Here is a 15,568-nt window from a genome sequence, read left to right as displayed (position 1 = left end):
TGCACAAATCGGGGTGGTTGACTGTGAGCATGTAAGTGAAATTTGCAAAGTAGGTGTGTGCTCGCTATGGGATTGTGGTGTTTTGCATGTCGTGAGCACTATTTGTGCTAATTAAGTGTGTTCCATCTATTCTCCCTCTCCAACGTTCACAAGGGAAAAAAGTATGTACATGTGTCATGCTTCTACAAATGTACACCTTAGTCTCTCTTCCTCTAAGGCCTTTATAACACACAAAAAATAACATGCAAAATGAGGGAAAATCAAGGTCAAATACATGGATCCCATCTTTTCTCAAATCCTCCAACACAAAGTAAGACTTGTTTTAGCGATAAAAAGAAGAGCGTACACATAGTTGGTATTGTAAATCATAGAAAAGACAAGGAAGTTGTTCAAAGAAGCTAGCTTGGTTGTTTGAGCATTATGCGACCAAGCAACTCGTTGTCGCTCACCGATGTACTTTGTCACCTCGCACGGGAGTTGTGCGATTTGCAAAAAAAAAAGAAAGTGAAAGAGTCACAGTGGCTTTCGAAAACAATAAAGAAATGATAAAATAATTAGGGCTAGAATTATATAAAATAAAGCATTATTCAGGAATATCTCTTAATAAGCGAAGAAGCAAACCGAAATAATAGTTGAATTTTTGAATTTGCAAGATTTTTGAACTAAGTTCTCACATATTTCACCATTTTTTCTTCCCTTTACCATGGTTTGCTCATTTAGTGTGTGTGTGTGTATATATATATATATATATGTGTGTGTGTGTGTGTGTATGTGTAAAATAAATAAATATGTGTATGTATATGTATAGAATTTACTAGAATTATGCAAGGTGAAGGTTCACTTTAGCATTCTAAAAGAATAGAATTCAAGTGAAGTTTAGCCCTATAAGGATGTGAAATGAAAGGTGAAATAGGAAGATTCATTTAATATTTTAAAATGAAAATTACATTTAAGAAGTCTCCATCATGGCACTGAAAACAATGAAAGTATGCCTAACCCAACTCAACACGAAGGCTTCTTTTAGAAAGCCAAAAAAACAAGGAAATCACATGATGTCTTAAATTAAGTAGGTGGCATTATAAATCAAAGAAAGGACAAGGAAGTCACATGTTGCTTTAAATGTGATGCTTATTTGCACATGAACATGAGCAACAAAGGACATTCGAAGTGAGCACCTAGGACAAATCACACTCAAATAAATGGATCCCATCTTCCCTTAAGTCTTTCAAAAAAAACTTTGACTAATCGATAGTAAGTCTTGCAAGTTGCTAGCCTTGTTTTAGGTGGTATTCATCTGAGGCTCAATTTTTAGTAATAACTCAGGTAGATAAATGAGCCCACAATGTGTTTACGTGTATCCTATTGAGCCAGCTTAGTATTACTGAGCATAGCCTTTTGTAATTGTGCCTATTTTGGCTAGTTGCACGAGAGGGTGTTTGAAATAAATTTAATGTGGGTAGCTTTCAAAGGAATAGCCGTTCTCTTTCTAGATCCTTTCCCTCTCTACCTGCTAACAAAGGTAATAATCTCCATGTAGCTTTTGTTGACGGCCACACGCAAGTAATCACAAATAATTATGCTCGTACGTGGCCGTGACCATGGCTCAATTATCACTCATTCAATGTGCAGAAGGCTCAATAGTCTCAATTACCTAAATAAATAACTGAGCCCTCGCGTGACCATAGCCTTAGCAAGCCAAAAAAGAACATACAAACATTTGGCATCTTTTATACTATATATAATTGAGCTTAAAATTTTTGAGGAAGGAGAGGGCCTCCACATGTCACTCTCAGGTTCACTTCAAAGAAAACTTTACAAAATGTTTCATTTTTGTGAACTAAGAACCTTCAACTTTTAGCCTTTCAGACTTGACAAGTTTCAAAAAGAGGGGTTGATTTTTAATTTTCTTTTAAGACATACTTTACTTTTCCTTGTGAAATCCAATTGAGGGTGGCTCATCTTTCCTTTTCCAAGGCCAATGGCCATAAAAATTTAAAATTTAAAGAATTGTTCCTATGAACATAAGCAAAGTTTTAGTGGTTTACTTCAAGATTAATTTGGAGTCACAATTTTAGATCGTAAATTTTTTATTAAACCCCACTTTTTATCAAACACGAGTTTTGAATAGTCCAAAATAACAAGATGTGTGTGTGTGTGTGTGTGTGTGTGAGAGAGAGAGAGAGAGAGAGAGAGAGAGAGACAGAGAGAAAGAGGGTCTCGAAGAGGACACCAAATGTTTGTTCTTGATCAAAAAATAAGGCACATTAAAAACTCTTTAAATATGTGTGTGTGTGTCGTGTGTGCGTGTGTGTATAAGTTCGTGCTTATGTGTGTGAGTGTGCCGGTGTGCCTAGGAGCCGGTTCCTACCTCCTCCCTTCTCTCTCTCTCTCTCTCTCTCTCTCTCTCTCTCTCTCTCTCACACACACACACACACACACACACACACACACACACACAAGGTGCTTATGTGTGTGTGTGTGTGTGTTTGAGCGGATACGCCGTGACGGACGTGAGCACAGCGAGAACTCACCTAAAAAGATTTGACAGCTAAGGACGAAGCTCGACCCGCAGGTGCGTGGAAGCAAGCATAGGGTGTCAACCTACACTCGACCGACTCCTAACTAATTCTTACTGAGGTCTCTACCCAATGTTTAAGTCACAGCCTTTAGGAGTGCATAAGAGGAAACTTCCTACAACACTTTCTAGAGCCAAACCCATCAAACAATCTCAAAACACCATAGAACTTGAAGGAGACCCTACTAACACCAATAGGTCACTCTTACTAAGGTCTATGAACCAAAACCCCAACCCAAAACACCCGGTGCAAAATCACGTAGGATGTCTAGCCAAAATTTGCAGGTCTTCGTTTTTTCGAAATCTAAAGTGCCTAATGTGTAGCTCTACTCAATGCGAACGCGTGGATATGCTGTAATGCAAAATCGGACAACGTATGCTCACTGAATTACCAGATGAAGCTCGTAGATGGAGGTCACAAAACCAGACCGTACACGCGTAATGTAGGTATCGACGCGTAGCTCTCGTCGGGGGAAACACGCTGCACTTCTTCGCACTCGATTCCGACCACCGGTGCACACGTAGCGTCAAGATGAAGCTCACACTCTCTCTCGTACACAGTACGCTCACTCACAGACTTCAAAACTTTTCTTAAATGACAAAGGTTTTTCATTAAGGTCAAAAAGTGGTATAAATACCTTACAATTCTCAAACCCTAATGTTCCAAATTAACCATCTACTCAATCTAAATGTCAAAACTGGGATACAATCTAGAAACTTCTGTAAGCCCCAATAATTACAAGGTGAAATGCGGGTTTTCTCAATGAATGAATAATTACAAAAAATGATAATCTGCCGAGCCGTCATTTTCCGTAGGGTGTGTCTCGCTTCTAACACTCCCTCCCTCCTTGCTCATGTCGTCCCCGACATGGCTGTTGAGCTGCTTCTTCATCTTATGGTTTCTCGCATCTTGAGCAGCGACTCGTATTTTGCATGTAAATCCAGTAGTGTTGGGCCGAATATGTCGGTGCTGATGGTGAAGAAGCCGATGTAGAAAGCTTCTTCAAAGGCCTGGAGGTGATAGGATGGCAAAAACATGATCCTTTGATACAATGCATGTATCACCTCCTTGGAAGGCTGACCAGACAGATCATATGCACATTTGTAAGTATCTGGAAAGAAGAAGATACTGTCTGTCGCCCGGCCCGATTTGAACGTCTCGAAGACTACCAAAAGGGTTTTGTAGATCTTTCTCAACATAATGCAAGGAAGGTCATGCGAACTAATGAGGAACAATTTGATGGCGTCCGTTAGGGTTTTCACCATGTATTGAACGCTTATTCTCTCGCCTTCCTTCAAGCCTGGCAGCTTTGGATAGTTTAGCCAACTGGGTTGGCTTCTTTGTAGTAGCTCCTGGGCCTTCCATGTCCGCATCCTTGGTAGAGGGCGGTAGCTTAGGTTATCTCTAATGATTTTGGGTGTCTCTACCAAATGGATTAGGTACTGTGGATACTTCGTCAGCCATGCCTTTCTCCACCTGGGCTAGGAGTCGACTATCAACTTTACCCTTTCAGGCCTAGAGATATCTGCTGTGTAGAGTGGCACTATTGTCTCTTCTCTGATTCTCTTGTTGATTGTGGTGGCTTCGTACTTTAGCAAAGGATATGGGAGAGAGGACTGTAGCCATTCACGCCGGAGGTTGGTGGCGTCTATCTTCTGAGGTCATGGATTTAAAAACCCTCTGCTCCCATTCCAAAGCTTCTTTGGCCGTTTTCCTGATTTCTGCTTCTATGGCCTTGCGCAGCTTCTCTTCCTCTTCTTGTGTTAGATCTTGTGGCTGTTGAGAGGGTCCTACAAGGATTTCCTCTTGCATGGGTGTGTCCTCAGGATCTGCCACATTCTCTAGGTCTATGCCTTCCATGGCTGCTGGCCCTGTGCTTGCCTGCTCTTCTGCCTGCTGTCCTCTCAGCTCTTCTATCTATTTTTGGAGTGTTTGTTTCTCTGCTTCAACTCGTTCTCCCATGTTCATGAGGAGGTCGTTCAAATCGGCGTTTATCTTCTCCGCCTCCTCGAGCTTTCTCTTGATATTTTCTAGCTCATCTTGCATTGCCTTCTTCTCTTCTTCCATGCGTGTTTGCATAACCACTGACCCTTCTGCCATCATCAACCTTTGCTTCTTCTCTAAGGTCAACTCTTTCTGGAGCTCTTTCATCTGTTCTTCATAGATCTGGTTTTCTGAAGTGGTGTGAGTCGAGCTAGTAGCTCTGAATCTGGCAAGAGATGCCCGTAGCCGCTCGATGGTCTGATCTTTAACTTTAAGCTGGTCCTTGAGCTCAAGGACCTCATCCTGGCTAGCCTCCTACTCTATTTTTGCCTTCTCTTTGGCATTTTGCATGGCCTCAACTTCCTTGGACTCCTCAGCAAGTTGTAGGGTTAGGTTATCCCTTTCCCTCTCTGCATCTGTCAATGACTTGCTGAGTTGTCTATATTCTTCTTCGGCTCCTTGCAGTCTTTGAGCTGCTACACGATTTTCTCTTTCCATTTCCTGGAATCTTTGCAATGCCTTTGCCAGACTGCTGTCTCTCTCTCTCTCTATCTTTCTTTGGCTTTGTTTTTGTAAAGTGTCGACTTCAAGCTTGATTTTCACTTCAGTGGCTTTGAGAGTTGCCATTCGCTTTCTGAGGCCATTGAGACTGTGCTCTTAGCCCGGTTAGCTTGGTCATCACCACATCCCAATCGTTGGTGGGTGGGTGCAGGTCCACTGTATCAGTGGCCATCTCCTTTAGCTCCACTAACCTCAAGCTCTGCATTTTCTCTTTGGGCCCCGTGCTTGCCAAGTCAAATGCGACTGTGGCAGCCTCTTCTTTTGTATATCCGGCACCTAGTAGGTGTAGAAATGTGTTATACCTTGCTTCATTTGGCTCTGGCTGCTCACTTTTAGGCTTAGCCTCTTCTTTTCGTTCTTGCTCTTGGCTTTGTTCTTGCTTTGACTCTTCTTGCTCTTCAGGTTTGTCTTGCTCCTCTTTCTCTTGAGTCTGTGTACGAGGAGGTGGTGAGGGCGGTGGGCTGGACTCAGGGCTGGACGGTGGAGTTGTCGACTTTTTCTTGAAATCCCTGTCCGCCTTTGTCTTCCTTTCTCTCTCTTGGCCTTCCTGCTCCTCTAGCAGTTGCCGTCGGACTTGCTCCACTTCTGCTTCCGTAAATGGTATATGTGGGATATTTTTCACTGTGGCATCCAGAATCTCAAAATTCTTAATATAGTCGTCGAATCTGTCTCTGTGCACCCTTCGGGATGATCCTGACATTGCTTCTAGAGAGGGCTTCCATAGCTCATTCAAATCTCCTTTGAGGTCTCTTTTGGCCCTGAAACTTTCCATCAGCCGCTCTAACCGTGCCGCCTTATGTGATTTCGTCTCTTTGACGGGAACTTGGACAGATTCTTTCTTCCCTTTCTTCAACTCTGGCTGCTCTTCTTGCACGGTTTCTAACTGGCGTTTCAACCTTGTGGCAACCCTTAGTGTTTTGGGTTGTTTCTCTTCCTTATCTTCCTTGAGCCTCAGCCAGTCGTTCTGTAATGGAGGGTCGGGCCATCTTCCCTTGGCATGCAATGCCCCATAAATCACTTTCGTGATTAGCTCACTCGGCATGATGTATGTGGGATTCTTGTTGCCCATCTTTACCAGATTATCATGTATATAAGCTGCATAATTGATTACTTTCAGCTAGCTTTTCTGCATTGCCCAGGTAAAGGTTGTGGCAATTGCTCCAGGCGGCATTCTGTACTTTTGTGGCCGCTTGGTACACATATGGAAATACGGATTGTACAACTGACTCATGATTGCCACTTTGGGGTTGGCAATGTCTTCAAAAGTGTAGTTGCCTTTCTTTTCTGTGTACACCTTTACTTCGTCTCTTCTTTTGGTTACACTATCCCCTTTGTTGGAAAGGTCTAGTGCAGCTGCCACCACTCTCTCCGTGATTATAATCTCTGTGTCTGGCTTGCCCTGTAGATCCGTAACTCGGGCCACTCCATCTTCCTTGATTGTCGTCACAAATTTCCATACTCTTTTTATGTCGATACCTGCCGGCACAGCTTCAAAATAATTGTGGAGATCAATCTTCTCCAGATACTCTGCCATCTTGCTTCTGACGAACTCATTGAGCTCCCGTGGTAGCATTGGTAGCTCTATCACATTTCCTTCAGTGTCTTTGAACACACCTTGGTAGATCTTTATATCATTTGACTCTAGCAGGTCTTCTTGGATCCATGTGCTGGTTGGCTTTAGAGTTCCTTCTGGTATGACGAAGGGCTCTACTTCTTCCAAATAATCCTTTATGGTCATCCTTTTCTTCTTTGCCGGTGACTTTGCGGCTGCCATAGATCCTGTTGCACTCTGTAGTCCGAAGTTAGCGTTTTTTCCATATCAGCTGAGAAACTGAGTTTTAACTATCCAAATGACTTGAAAATTGAAAATAAAACTTAAAAGGAACTTGTGAAACTGTGCATGTGCTCACAGTGTAATTCTGGCCAAAAAATTTCAGTTAGACATCCTACACTCATATTTGGGTGATACTTGACATGCTGGTGGTCCTTGGCCTGTACAACATGGCTATGTGCATGGATTTGGATTTGGGCATCAAAAAGTGGATTTTTGGGCAGATTCAGGCTTTAGGCTCACAAATTGGGTAAAAGTCCACTAAATGTAGTAAATGATATCCAAATGGGTTGAAACTTGATATATGAGCTCCTTGCACCATGGTAATGGCTCCCATGATGTCATTCTTTGCACAGAAGTTCAAAAACATGCTGGAGACATCCTACGCGTAGGATGTCTATTTCATCAAAATGGCTTGAGATTTGTTCTGTGGGTAGTCCTCGGCATGTGGAACATGGCCATGCTCTTGGATTTTGATTTGGACAAGAATTGATGTTGGTAAGACCCTGTGTAGTGTTTTTGGGCTCAAAAAGTGTATCTTGAAGGTGTTGGGGGTCAAAAATGATTAGAATGGCTTCAAACTTGATATATGAGCTCTTGAAGATGATAAGAAAAGATCTGGAATGTAAAAATACCCTCTGTAGGCCAAAAATGTCAAATAGACATCCTACGCGTAGGATGTCTACTTCATCATTTCTTGCAGGTGACCACACAGATTGGTTGGCTATGTGCTCATGAATGTGTTATGCAAGTTTCATTTGATTTGGACAAGTTTTGGTAGGTCTATGGTCCATTACTGTCCTATGCCCTGACTTTGCGTTTTTTCATGCATATGAGGTCAATTTTAGTCAAAATGTGATGAAACTTGGTGGTTAGCATGTAAAAGCTATTCAAAAAATGTGTGTGATGAGAAATGTTGGGTTCTGTGCCCAGAAATGGCCTTGAGACATCCTACGCGTAGGATATCTCTTGATGATTTTTTCAAGGAAACTGTTCACTGGTGCCTGCCCTTAGTCCCCCTGAGTCCCTTTTAAGCATAATTTCAACAAAAAAGTCAAATAGATAGAAAATAACTCCCTGTGTGGATTTCAGAGCCTCTGAGCCGTTTTTTGACTTTTGGAGTGCTTTTTGGCAATGAAATTTTTTGACGTTGGTCTCCATAGCTTCCCGGTCCCTTGGGGATCCTTGCCATATGGTTTTTGTCGACTTTGGCTTCACCGGAGCTCCATTTGGCAATTTGTCGCTTTAGAAGCACCCGTGGTTGCGTTTACATGTCTTCGATGACTTGTGGTGGTCTACCACCATAGGACTTGGTTGTTGATGGTCTAGGAAAGCCGCTTGTGAAGTTTGGTGGCAAACGGACATGCGGTTTGGCCTGGAGAGCTATTTGACGTTTTGTGTGTTTGATGCCGTTTTTGAAGTTTAGTGCCGCTTCGGGTCACCTTTTGGTCACGTTGGCTATATAGACTTGTTGAGCATGTCGAGATGCTCCTACCCATGAATTTTGGTAGCATTTGGGCGCCTTTCCGCCGATTTCCCATTTGGTGGCCTCTTGCTGGATTCTAGGAATTAGGGTTTTTCCCGATGGTTTCCTACTGCCTTTGGACATCCAAGACTAGTCTCCTATGCTAGGGTGGGTAAGCTACCGATGAAGTCTCATTGCTTTTGGGTTAGCCGTTAGGTGGCCACTTCTAGTTATAGGTCTCTACTGCCCGCTTTCTGTGTGAACTCTACGCTAGTTTTCGCGACAAAACGACAAACATGCGCGAAAAGCTCAAGGTGGTGAGCCTACCTCTCATTTCTGAAGCCCGTCGGGTAGTCGTGCGCGTCGTAGAAGCTGCTGGAAGCTCCGCTCGCTCTAGGTGGCAGAAGCTCTCTCTCAAAGGTCAATAGTGAAAATGAGGTGAAAATTTCTTATAATGGAGGTCCCCGAACCACTTTTCATGAAGTTTGACATGTGCTCCCAACTTCTTGCGAGATGCGGTTTAGGCTCAAAAATTTCTTGATTTGGACTCCATTTGCCTTGTTTACCAGAAATTTGGCATTTCTGTCAAAATCTGGCCAAAACACGCTTTCTGCTCCAGTCTCATAATTGCACCCCCACTGTACCATAGGTTTTCATATAGTCACTGATCATCCCCATATTTTTTGTTTTTCATTACGATCGTTTTTCACTTGCTTTTTGTATTTTTGATTTTTCTGCCGAAAATTAGCAAAATTGAAAGGAGAATAGCAAATCAAACCCAGAAAATCCCCAAAAATCATAATAAATCAAAAACATTATATACACTCACATGCAATTTTTATGGCCGGATTTCTCCGTCTTACCAATATTTTGCCGAAAAATGGCTATTTTTACTTATATACACACACCTAGGGGCTTGATTTGGCGTTTGGCCCCATATACCTGTAGATTCATGCTGTTTAAGGGCATATGTACTTGGGTTAGTCCTCAAAATTTTGCAATTAGACAACAACCCTTAAAATAGTCAAAAAACATGCCCTTTTTTGCTCTTTCTGCCATTGGGTCCGCATTTGAGAATGCCTCCCCCCCTCCTAGCCGGAGTCCTCCCAGACGACAATGTATCGCCTCGGAGTATGTGCCGTGCATAGGTTGAAACAATTGTCTAATGCTTGGCTGTGTAATGTGGCTCTATTTTATGCATACTCGGTCAATGCATGGAAAAATTAATGTTGTGCAAGAGAAGGGTATAAGCAAGATGCTTATTGGCATCCGCTGTCGAGGTTTCCTGTTTTCTTTGCAAGTAATAGCTGTAACTCTACTGCTCTTTGTTTGATTGTTTTTCGGGCAAAAGTCGCTTACTTTGCCGCTACTATTGATATGGCCATAGTCATCTCCTTGGAGAGAATTTTTGTGGCAGAATTGGCCGTAGACCTTGTCTCTTTTGCTTTCCATTGGTAGCTTGTTTTTGCCGGTTTTAGGGCTTATTGCTACGGCATTGGTTGCCATTGTTTTGCTAATGATGGGCATCCATATAAATCGATTTGTTGGTTTCGTATGCAGCGGTCTTTCTTCCGATGTTGCTTGTACTGAAGGGAGTTCCTTGTGCTTCGTAGATATTCAATGACTTCATTAAGAAAATGTGTTCCACGATCACTGACAATTTCTATTAGTAAACCGTATCGTACAAAAACATTCTCATACAAAAATTGTGCAGTGGTTCGTGCATCTGCTTTTTGTGTTGCGTTGGCTTCCGCCCATTTTGTGAGATAGTCCGTAGCCAAAATGATATATTGGGTATGGGTGCGATATGCAGGGGGTGAAATAGGTCCCACAGAATCAATGTCCCATTTTGCAAATGCCCTTGATCCCATCATTGGCCGTAGCGGCATCTCATCTCTCTTTATTGGCACCTTGGTGCGTTGACATGCGTCACACCGCTTTACAAACTCTTCAGCATCCATATGCAATGTAGGCCACCATATTCCTGCGGTTAAGACAATTTTTGCCGTCCTATCGCCTGAAAAATGTCCTCTACTTATACCTCCATGTGCATGTTCTAGAATCAGTAGGTATTCACTTTCACTTGCACAGATTCTAAGTTGATTGTCTTTTCCTCACTTATAGAGTTGGTTCCCAATTAACTGAAAGTCACGAGCCTCCAACTCTATAGCCCTTTTCTGTGCTCTTGTTATGTCTTCAGGAAACGTCCTTGTGGTTAAGAAATGAATGATATATTGACTCCATGCAGGTGCAATGTTTACCTGAAATAATGTCGCGTGGTCCACTAGTCGTTTGGCACTACATATAGTACAATTGGTAACATAAGCATGTGTGTGTGCGTACATAGTTTGCCAATAAACCCCTAACTGTTTCAGTCTCTGGTGTGTTTTCACTGTTGAACAATGAAATGCACAATCCTTGACATGTGCTTCTTCAAGATAACACTCGAATTCTTCCGGATTTATACATAATCGTAGAATTTGGTCCGATCCTAAATGATACAGCCGTCCTGCAATCAACTGGAAGTTTCTTGTTTGTCGAATTGTTTGTTGTTTGGATCTGTCTTCTGTGCTATCAAACCTACCTCCAAAGGAAAGAATGCTAACAATTTCCTGAGACCATTTGGGTATCATTTCAATATTGAAAAGATAAGCATCTGGTATGTCATCATCTACTCCTTCAGGAGCTTCCCCGTTGTGTAGCCTTGAAAGATGATCCGCCCGTAGATGGGTTTTACAAACCATTTTAGTTCTTGGTATTTCTGTTTACGCTCCAGTTTGGTCCACTCTTGGTCTTTCTTTGTTTCTTTCTTTGATTTTTGAGATTTTTGTGATTTTGTTTCTGTTTTAGATTTTCTTACTTGTCTTATTTCCTCTCGCGTTCCTTTCCCTCGAACTTTTGAGAATCTTCCCGATATTTGATCTTTTACACAATCCTCTGCTTTCACAAGCATCAGATAGTGAGTTTTACCTTTCATCCTGGGTATCAGGTTCTCTCTCGCTTTGTGTCCTTCTCGGTTTCTCCTATAACGTTCCTGGCGTCTAGGGTGTTGATTAGCAAAATCATAAAACTTGATATTCTCTGCTTTCTCCCCACACTCACTTGAGTTGTCTGAACACTCATTATCTGCATCATTGTTTACCTCCAGATATTCAGAGGAGTTATAAAACTCTTCTAGTTCTGGTGGTTCTACCATCTCATCTCCTCCTGGTATAATGCTTACCATGTAATAGGGTAGCACATCATAGCCATCCTTATCGCAAAATTTTGTTGTTGGACTATCTGTAATGGTACAGACATCCAATGTTGCTAGTATGTGTTCCCATTCCAGAGGTTCTAAGACATCTTCATGAAAAGGTTCCGGAATATACTCCTTGTCCTCAATCACTCTTTCTAAGACACATTCCTCTCTTTTTAAGCTCCCACAATGTGAAGCTCCGCACATCCATAGCTCTTTTTGCTACCCTAACCATGCTGGGAGTTCCGACCCTGCTAATGTAGCTGAATCAAACTCTTCCACTGGTGTCTGGTTCACATCCTTGTAACTATGGTCCTTCATGTGTATTTTGGTTGTTGTCTCACCGTGTCTGAGGTATATGTGGTCGTAACCCCAAACCTGGACCATCTTCAATTGTCGCATGAACGGTATTCCCAAGATGATCTCGTAGTTGTTCTTTTTGTCGAAATCGACTATTGCAAAAGTATGCTCATACTCGATTCCACACGAAGTGACAATCACTTTTTCTAAGAGTCCTAGAGACTTCTCCATGAACCCATCTGCCAATTGCAATTTCATTCTGGTAGCTCTTAAAGCTGGTTTTTCCCATTTTTTCCAGGTTTCCTTGGTGGCGATAGCAACTCCTGCTCCACTGTCAAGAATAGCTTTGGAAACTACTCCTTGGAATTCTATTGGTAGCGTTGTGTTTCCATCTTCTCCTTCGCAATACTCTCCAACCTTGTTTAAAGGTACTGGCCTAGTATTTAGTTGAGGTCTCTCCAATTCTCTAATCCCTTCCTGAAGCTTCGAGGTGGGGTCTTTCACTCCAAATTTTTCTAGGCATTTTCCTACTATGGTCCACATGTTTGGTCGTAACCTTAGGAGTTCGGCTAATGTGATTGTGCATGCCACCGGGGTGGACAATAACTCAATCAACCCTTGTGAATCCATCACTTTGTTAGAAGAAAGTCTTTGAGATGGGATTGCTCTCACTTCAGACTTGGATTCATACTCTCCTAGGTAAGAGGGTAGAGTTTTTAGCGAGTCTGGTTGACTGTGCCCCGAACTAATTGATCCCTGGTCTCCCCCTTGTGAATGTATATCAAAGTTCATTTGTGACCTTGTCTCAAATTCTTCAATAGGCGGTAAGATCTGGTTCTTCTCTTTTCTCGTACTGTTCATGTGGTTACTCACCCTGTTAGCTTCGTTGGCCTCACGCATTTGCTTCCATAGATCATCTAGACTGTTACAATCCTTTCCCATTTCTGCCAATGTTTTAGGCTGGATCTCGTCAGTTGCCTCATCTGTTGTGTCACTATGATAGATTCTCCCCTAGACTCATAGGCATTCGTGAGTCTTTCCTTCGTTTCTACTTGTTCCTCTAAAGCTGGTACTTCATGCCAATTTACAAGTTTACCAAGCGGGTTTTCCTTCAAAGATTGAGCTGTTTCAATCATCTTTTTACACATTTCTAACCTCTGTTTTTCTATTTCAGCTATGGATAAGTCATCCATCTTTGCTCTTGGGTTTGGTTCCTTTTGAGTCTGGCTTCGTAAGCTTTTAGAAGTGCATCCAACTGCTCATTTACCTTGTCTGCCAGTACTGATCCTCCTGAGCCTACACTTTTGGGTTTTGCTATTTCCTTGGGTTCTATGGTTGCCGCAGTGTGTGAGCTTAGGCTAGATAGATCCTCTAACCGCTCTAATCTATCATTTGTGTGTTTTAACTCCTCGGATAGAGCCGTTTGCTCTCGTTCTTTCCTGGCTTTCATACACGCCTTTCTAGCCTTCCAAGTGCTTCTCTGATTTTTCGTTTCTGAGCTTGGGGCATCGGTTTTTGGTTCTTCAATTATGGGTTCGTTCGTCATTCTTTGAGATTGGGCTCGTGTCACCGCCTGAATATGTATTATTGTTTCATTTTCTGACCCTCCACTGGAAGGCACTGCTTCCAGCATGTTCAAGGTAGTTTTTGCTCCTTTGCTAGGGTTCTTAGGGCAATCCGGAATCAAATGAGTAACTCCACACTCGGTGCAATATGCGTTTACTCTAATGATTTCATTATGAGGACAATCTCTTAGCCAATGGTCTCCACCACACTTGTAGCAGGGTCCCTTAGGTTGTTGAGGTGCTCCTTGAGCTCCTCTTTGTTGGTATGCATGTCTCTGCCCGCCCATGCCTCCGTTGGCTATGAACAACAGTGTTTGTTCATCTAAGCTATATCTTCCTTCTCCTGTTGCCTGTGTAGCTGTAGGTGGTCCTGTATTTCCTATCATGCTCCATGGTTCTGGTGTCGAGGGTTCTTCTGGTGGATAGTAGATAGGATTTGCCGCATATCCACTGGGATCTTCATAATATGCATGCATAGGCACCAAAGCCTTCTCTTCTGATTCTGTTACGGTTGGTGTGTATCTTATGCCGATTGGTCGTAATCCTGGTATGGATGGTTGTTGCCCCAACACTGGTTGTGGTCTTTCTACACCTACAGGTCCTGGTAGGTTGCTTGCTTGATACCTAGGAATCGGTGGAACTTGAGGAGAAGCTACCTGAGCTTGGGGAGCGTAAGGTCTCTCTCTCACATATCCCTTGTTATAATAACATTACTCCGTCCCATGGTTTGTCCATTTTTGTTCAATAGCACACCACTTGGGCTGTTTGGCCTCGGGTTTGGCATACAAGTTAATCTTTTTTAGCACTTCCTCTCAAGATGCTCTTGGTTTACAGCTACTTCTCCTTTCGGTGCTATCTTAGAAGACTTGCTTCCACTTTGTTGTGAAGATGAATCGTCGTCAGCATCCTTGAACTCACCCTCTTTGTAGACTGCACAATTGTCTACAAGGTAAAGAGCCTCCTTGGTTAACTCGTTCAATGTCGTGCTCCTCTTCATATGTAAGTCCTTCTGGAGATCTGCATTCCTTAGTCCTTGGATGAATAAGTCTGGACTGAGTTGACAGTTCTTCCACAGGGCAGAACTTAACATACCTTTTTAGTCTTAGGGTTGCCTTCCGCAGAGATTCTCCGTCTTTCTGTTTGAATTTATGGATTTGTGAGACAGTATTATGAGCTATCCCCCTTTGTGAGAATTCCTCGATAAACTCGTCAAACACTTCCTTCATAGACTCAAAGTCTCTACGCTCCACAGAATCAAACCAAGTAGCAGCGTCATCCTCTAGGGTTAGTCCAAACCCTGCAAATTGGGTAGGGAAGTCTAACACCTCTTCCGCTCTAATTACACGCACAAAGGCAGCTACATGATCTCTTGTATCTCGATTTCCTGTGTATTTCTTGTTTACCCATTTTTGCACTTGAGAAGGTCTAATTCTACGATGGTCTATAAATCTCATCATTGATCTCCACGTCCCAATCTATATACCTCCTCTGGTTTTCTGTAGTAGGCTGGTTCCTCTCCCAGTGGTGCTCCTAAGCCATAATTTCTAACAGTTCTTGCAAGAGATGGTTCATCTCTTCAAACTCGTTCTATGGGTGGTCTTCCAGGCTCTGTTGACCCTTGAGTTTTTGGCTTACTCTCTCCTTGATACCTTGAGTAGAGTGGTGGTTCTTGTAAATCCCTTAGCCCTCGTGTGGCTTGATAACCATCTCGGTTTCGGTCTTGCTCCAATGTTGCACTCTGTCGAAGCCATGCCTGCAATGATGGTTGAGTTGCTGGTTGGTTTTGATTGTTGAATGTCTACGGTCGGGTAGAATGTGAGGTTGCATCATACTCCTCTGAAAAGGGATTTGTAGACTTGCTAGGGGTGTAGGTGGGTCTTGGCACTTTGTCGGGGGCATATGTTGATGCTCCTGGAACTGTTTCCTTTTCTATCTCCTCTGGAAGAATAAGTTGGTATTCCCGTCCGTACCTATCAACCAAAACTATATCCTTCCCCATAGCAGTTTCATAAGAGAATAAGTAAAGAACCTTGTCTTTGCTTAACTCGT

The sequence above is a fragment of the Adiantum capillus-veneris genome, chromosome 3 (genome assembly GCF_014529385.1).
Source record: "Adiantum capillus-veneris isolate H3 chromosome 3, ASM1452938v2, whole genome shotgun sequence".
Lineage (NCBI taxonomy): Eukaryota > Viridiplantae > Streptophyta > Polypodiopsida > Polypodiales > Pteridaceae > Adiantum > Adiantum capillus-veneris.
The sequence above is the reverse complement of the archived record's forward strand: the minus strand, read 5'-3'. Positions refer to the sequence as shown.